Below are 6,564 nucleotides of genomic sequence, written 5' to 3'. Positions count from 1 at the left end.
ACTATTTTTCACCAGTGCCAATTGATTATTGTTCTACTTTCTCTACCTCAAGTGCTGCAAATTTGTTGGCCTCCTAAACCTATTTTTGGAAAAACTGGGAAAGAAATTTGCCACTGCCTCATTATCAATTGGGACAATTTCTTTCCCAGTTTTTCCTTGAACATCAACCTGTTTTGCACCAATTTTTATGCGTTTATCTCTTACCTCTTTCCATTGTTCACCCACATTACCAGCAACTTTAGAACTTGTCAAGATTTTTATTGGTTTCTAAAAATTGTTCTTCTTTCCTCCACCATGCTCAACACCTTCCCTACTTTGTTGTTCCACCACTACAGTTAATTCCGAATGTAATATCTTACATTCCTCCTCATTGTGTCCTTGAAACCTACATTCCATACAATACTTAGGAATATAGTCATATTGAATCTTTACCCATTCAGTTCTCACTTTCCCAAGTAATTTCATTCTCGATATCCATCGTCACCTTCTTTGGTAAATCAGCTAATAAATCAACTTGAACCTTCACCCTCACACGACTTGGCATTGTTTTGTTAATTGTTGGCATGTCTAAATACATTGGCTTCTTCATAGTAGAGCTAAAGAGAAAAGACATTACTTTACCAAATATGTTGGCAACAGGTTTGGAAAAGAAATCCATGCTAGGGCTAAATGAGTCTACTCATTAACTTTGAACTTAACATAAGAAATAAGAGGTCACATTTGATATTGGTACCCATCCTTCGCCATCAAATAATATGCACCCTTGGACGTTAAATTCACAAAATCTTCAAACAATGTCAATCTAATCAATACATACTTATCCCTTAAAAATCCAACGTTACATTCTCCTTTTATTCCACATTGAGAGGGAAGGATTCTACGTATTTCATGCAATTAAGGCCACCCATAAGAGATTTTACCTATGACAACATATTGAAATCCCTCAATGATGTTCATTCGATATACCTCTGATTCAGTCCACTTTTTGAGTGGTTCTCCATGTAAAAATTGGACAGGCTTGATAGGAATTGGCGTAACAACCTAGGCAGTATTGTTTACGTGCATGTTTGCATTTAATGAACTAGGTTTTAGTATTTTTGAGAAATCTAAGTGCTGAGAATTATTTAAGGTTGGGTTAGGAAATGAAGTTATGGACTGGGGAGGCAAATTAGTCGTTGAGGGTGGCTAGCCGCTGGCCATATTGGCCATGGGCGGAGCTCCGTGCAAAATTGCCTATGAATCGCCTCGCCTATGGTTCGAGGGAGCTATCTTTCTGATGGCCACTCTACCCCACCTAATATATAAAGGTTTACTAGGGTACCTATTTTAGTCATTAATATCATTATCCTATTGGTCTGCTAATGTCACGACCCAAACCGATAGGCCGCGACGGGTACCCGGTACCTTACTCAACCGAGTACCTACGTAGCGTATCTTTCGTATCATACTACCATAGGTAAATGAGCCAGAGAGGCTGTCGTGAGATAAATAGAATAAAACATGGGGAAAATACTCTACATTGGACGACCCAACATGTAATCCAAACTTATGCATATGACGTACGGGCCGATAAGGCCGGCATGATCTTTCATATACTCAAAATATTGGCCGACAAGGCCATACAAGCATTCGTATACATGACATCTGTCTACAAGCCTCTAAGATTACAGTTTAACATAAAGGTCGGGACAGGGCCCCGCCATACCAAACAATAGGCGTTTAAAATATACTGACCAAACAAGCAACTCCGGAGCAAATGGAGTGCAATCTTCCGCTGAGCTGATAGCCTACTTGAAGGACTCTTGACCTGTCTATCGGGACCTGCAGGCATAAAACACAGCATTCCTAGGAAAAAGAGACGCCAGTACGAATAATGTACCGAGTATGTAAGGCACATAAATAATTACATAACAGACGTAGAAGAAATATAGAGTAAATGATTCAACCTGTAAGTCTGGATAACTCTGTAAATCATGAAATATTTATAGTGTTATGCATATGTATATGAATGTCATGTCATGCATATGTACATGTTTCATAACATCATCAGGCCTCTGAGGGAATCCCATCTCGACCACTGTGGGCTAAATTATCAACGTATACCAGCTGATCAGGTGGTGGTGCGTATATAACGCCATAACCTTTTCCCATATCCCATATACATACATACATATATATATATATATATATATATATATATATATATATATATAAATACTTATATATACGCGTATATAACGCCATCTGGTCATGGTTCAATGTACATGTATAAATGAATGTAATGCATGAGAAGTACATCATTAAAATCTCTCGGAATGTCATAAGGCCATTATGCCTTTGAATAATATCATGAAGTAAACTTTTTCAACTTACGTATTTTCTAAGACCCATGAACATATGATAGAATAATAAGATACATGGGAATTCAAGAACATAGGCACTTCTAATACTTCTATGAATAGAGTCATTTATAGAAGTTGTGCATTTGCTCGTTTCGTGTCGTATAGATCATGCCAAAGGGAAAGAAGGGATAGCCTTAACATACCTGCGTCGATTCTCTTGACAATCCCTCTAACACACATCAATTGCGACAACACGTAACAGCAAGATCAGATTAGGGAAAAATATGTATGATGTTCTTGGAAAAGGTTGCACCGTACTCCTTTAGAACCGCAAAATTTTACGTTACTATGATTTTAAAAATTCTCGTTGGATTCCTTTTGGTTGCAAGAATTCACGTTGCTTAATGTAAGGGTTAGAATCTGATTTGGAGTGTTTGAAAATGAGAATTTGACAATTTGTAGGAATTGACAAAAATGGCTAACGTTCTGATCTATTCACGACTTATAAAAATTGCTAATGAAATGTGTCTCTTCTTTATTTAATGAGTATGACTCATGCTCTTTAAGTCTTTCCACATAATCATAGTGACTTATGATTCACAATCCTTAGATGGGTTTGCTGCCAGGTTATGGATTTTGTCCAATAATTAACCACCAATTATCTTAATCAACTTGTTAATCTCTCGTTAACTAATTACCCACATAATTAAGAATTATCTCAAATTACTTAAAATACTACTCATGTTAACACACCTTATACATCATACCATCGTGGTCATGTGGTACCTTGTATGGCACTAGTCCATAAATACCGAGTACTTTAGCTCGTGCCTTATTTTATCCCACATGTCAAACTTGGACGAAAATTCATTTTCTTTGACTTTCTTCCCCTTTCACCTTTACGAATTTACTCATCACTTGTTTGAAATAGCATAATGCTTATAATCTCAAAATAATCCCATTCCCGAACTTCCATTAATTTATTTATGGCGTACTTCCAAGTATGAAAATATGGGGTGTAACATCATTCCCCCCATTTGGAACATTCGTCCTCGAATGTTGACTGATGCACTTATCATTCTCATAACCCATAGCTCTTGCGAATACTTTAATACTCTTCTTGCCATCTAGGCAACTGTTTTGTGAATAAATCCAAAGGCCATGGCATCCTCCCCCCCCCCCCGGTTAGGCCTTTTTCTCACACCATGACTTATGGTCGGAATCCTTCCAGTCTCGTAACTGTTGCTACCTTCTATCATGCGGCCTGTACGACTCTGACCTTGTAAGTGCGCTTATGCGTCTCTTCTCTCCTTTTTCCTCCAACTTTTAGCCCATCTCTAGGCCTCACTTTGTAAACATATACAGAGCTTGACAAGATGTCCCTCTGGGCATCTATAGGCATATTAAAGTTCTTCGCTCAGTACTTTGTCGAACTTACGAATATTGCTATATCTTGTTTCATAGACCCAGTTATCCATTCGTATGACTATACTGCATCTAAGTAGGTCATAATATACCATAACTCTTACCTTGATTTATCGTTACTGAGGTCTGCTACCAAACTCCAGGTTACGTTCGTTGTTTATCCCATATATATAAATCTATGTCTTTTGATGCTTCCTCATTACTGTTCATCTCAATAATAATGACCTAATCTCATCTCATACTTTATAACTTTCATCTACCTATTGTTGATTCACCTCAATATTGATCTATAATCTACCCCTGATAACTTAACCTTTTTTTGTAACACTGCCGCTAGGGTTCATGTTTCATCGGGGAACATCTGAAATGATTAGACTGATCCACCTGGGGCGATACCATGCTTTCATGACCGTATCTCACAACATCCCAATGTGATTTACCTTGCGTCGGTATTTTAATCCTGTCCAATTCATGAGATCCCTTTCTTTTCTTCGTCAGATCATTACTCAATCGAAGGCCCAAATGTCATCCTTTATTTATCACAATTACACCCTCATTCTATTACCAGGGTAGCATTCCATCTCTTCTAAATGCTATTAGTCTTAGACTCCTTTGAGTTCATTCAGGCTATAGTGAGCTTTGTATAACTTAGAGAAACCATCACTCTTCTTGTTTTCACGGGCTTAATCCTGAGGACTTATCCATTTTTGTCATCTTCTCACTTGCCTTTTCTTATCCTTACTCCTGTCTTCCTAAACCCTTATCGCTCTACCATACTTTAGCTTGCAACTGATTTCTTTATGCTTATCTGGAACATCAAGTGAGACATCACATCGTCTCAAACTCTTCTTTACTCTTTTAACTAGACCTCTCGATAACTATAAACCATAGACTGGAAGATATGCCACTGTCGACGCCGCTATTGATATTGAATCCCAGCGCTGCTAGCCTTCTATCCGAAGTATGGGCTATTCCCAACCTTCTGCATCTGAGTATCTCGTATGTTGTTCACTTTTACCTTAGTTACCTTAAAATCTTGCATCACTTCTTTTATCTCTTTCATGACTTCCCTTCCACATAGGTATAATTCTTATTCACAACTTGAAGCTCTATTATAATACTTGCACCTCTAGTGTATACATAATCCGGTGAGAGGTTCATACTGACTTCTTATAAGGCCGGCACTCCTTCTAACTGGCTTCCTTGTAGAGCCATTGTAGAATATGGTTGTATTATCTCTCTTGCATCTCTGATATTAAGAGTGATTCTGCAATGTTCCCAATCATGATGTCTATAACTTTCTGGGTCCAATAAGCAGACTCTTAATTTACTTAGTTGATGTAACTCTTTAGTTTCCTCTTCCTTCTGATCAGCCTTTATGTAGGCTTAAGCTATCTTCCGATATGTGGCTCTTGGTATTTAGTTATTATGTTTAGCCTTTCATGGGCGCTATGGAATATCCATGATATAATCCTTTAACTATTCGATCTATGACCTGGGCTCAATTCTTTCTTTAACTTATATCGGAGTCTTCTACAGCTGTATGATCGTCAACATATATGCTGCATGGATAATATTCTGAAATCTTAAGTGCGCTCATAACGTAACTAACTCTGGATCATTGATCGAATTATTCCTTCCGTTCCTTCTCAACTTTCTTTAAATGTAAGCAATTACTTTCCTTGGTCGTTCTGCCCCTTGTTGCATGAATACTTGGCTTATTTTAGTGCCCACACATATTAAAATTCCATACAACCCATATGATCTTGAATATCACCCTTTTGATTTTTTTCCCCATTTATTAACCACGATAGGTGCCACTTTCTTATGGAGTGCATACAATGTTGTTGTGAGACTGTTGTTATAAGACCATTTCCTCTTTAGGTCGTTGTGCTTAGGTTGAAGCCTTCTTTCTTATTTCCTCAGCTAGTCTTTCATTGTAGTACTTAGGGAGGACCCTCTGACTCTTGTAAAGCTGCGAGCTTATTACATCGTATTCCCGATAGAATTTTTGATGTCCTTCCTCGCCTACAATTATCCGTAGTTACTTACCTCCACACCCTTGTGCTTGTAGGGTTGCTTCTGAACTGATATTTTGACTGTCTTCCTAATGAAACTCTCCTTTTTTCCCGTAATACTCATACCGTACCTTTAACAACCCCAACTTCAATCTGAACATTTCTTATGTATTACAATAATATTACTGCGAGGCTGAATTCACTATATTGGGTTTTAGTATATTTATCTTGCAGATCTGTTGCTTCTTCTATATCCTCTTGTCTAGCCATAACTAGGCTCTTCCTGAATCAAATACTAATTACTCGTTGGGCCATTCTCATATCAATATTCCACGTTATCTTTCTTGGGGTTATTTCCTTTGTCTTAACTTACGCTCCTCATTTATCAATAACATCTCGGGCAGGAACCTTACTTCCTTTCCTTGACGTCGCGCTTGCATAAGTTCTGGAGTTGTAGCATATATGTAGGATTTGGATAATTACAATATCATCCCTGTTTCATTTTTTTGCATTCTTCCTTTACCATTCCATAATTACTAGAACCACTTAATTCTGGCTTAATGCCACATCATTCCATATCCCCCCCCCCTTTTGGGGAGTACTAAGAGCTAGAGCTACGATAACCTACCAACAGATGTTTTACCTCTTCATCTTTGGCATCCTTTCACATCATCGATGACCCTTACTCGCCTTGTGGTAATCCTTCTGTACCAAGGATACCAAAATTCCTTACTCATGGGGGTGACACTTAGTGTAATTGGCACATACAGTTCCTTAAG

This window comes from Nicotiana tabacum, chromosome 21 (assembly GCF_000715075.1).
Source record: "Nicotiana tabacum cultivar K326 chromosome 21, ASM71507v2, whole genome shotgun sequence".
Classification (NCBI taxonomy): domain Eukaryota; kingdom Viridiplantae; phylum Streptophyta; class Magnoliopsida; order Solanales; family Solanaceae; genus Nicotiana; species Nicotiana tabacum.
Note: the sequence above shows the minus strand (reverse complement) of the source record.